Raw genomic sequence first — 765 nt, forward strand, 5'->3', positions numbered from 1 at the left:
AAATAAATTCTCTTTAGGCAAAAGAGGAACGAATATGTCGTTAATTAATTAAAAAAAAAATAAATAAATAAATAAAATTACAAATGTAAAAATATATGATAGAAAAACGTTTTATTTGCGTCATCTTTATCTCGTTCCATTTAACAGGAAATTTAATATGCTTGACCCGTTAATTTTCCGGAAATAACTTAGATGACAAACGCTTTACGTTTACTTTACAGAAACTTTGGCGAAAAAGCGTACAAGCACATAGGCAACTAACTCACTGTTCTCTTACACAGTTCATGCATATACGAACGAGCCCACAGTACATATAAATCATCATCATCATTATCATTATCATCATCATTATCATCATCATCATCATGATTGTAGGTCGTTTTCTTTTAAACGGTATGCAGTTATCAGCAAAAAAATTCTCACACACAGCTGATACCTGTATGTCAAGAACATTTAAAAGTTTATGATGTCACTTTTGTTAAACAAGCCAACACATTTGTATGCATATTACACGCAAGCACGCATACATAGATAAACACCTACATGTATACACACGACCAGTAACGTCATAATTTAGAAAAACAAGAGGATAAAGCAAAAATAAATAAATAAATAAAGCAAAACCAAATAAAGTGTGAGAAAGTAAAATGTTGTTGTTTTTGTTTTTTTTTCTTTGGATTTTATTGCCTTTTGAAAAAGCAAACAAGATTAAGATTGAGATCGATCGGCAATGATAGAAAGAGTGCAAGAAGAGAATTAGAAGAG

Source organism: Glossina fuscipes, unplaced genomic scaffold (assembly GCF_014805625.2).
Source record: "Glossina fuscipes isolate IAEA_lab_2018 unplaced genomic scaffold, Yale_Gfus_2 0, whole genome shotgun sequence".
In the NCBI taxonomy this organism is placed as follows: Eukaryota; Metazoa; Arthropoda; class Insecta; order Diptera; family Glossinidae; genus Glossina; species Glossina fuscipes.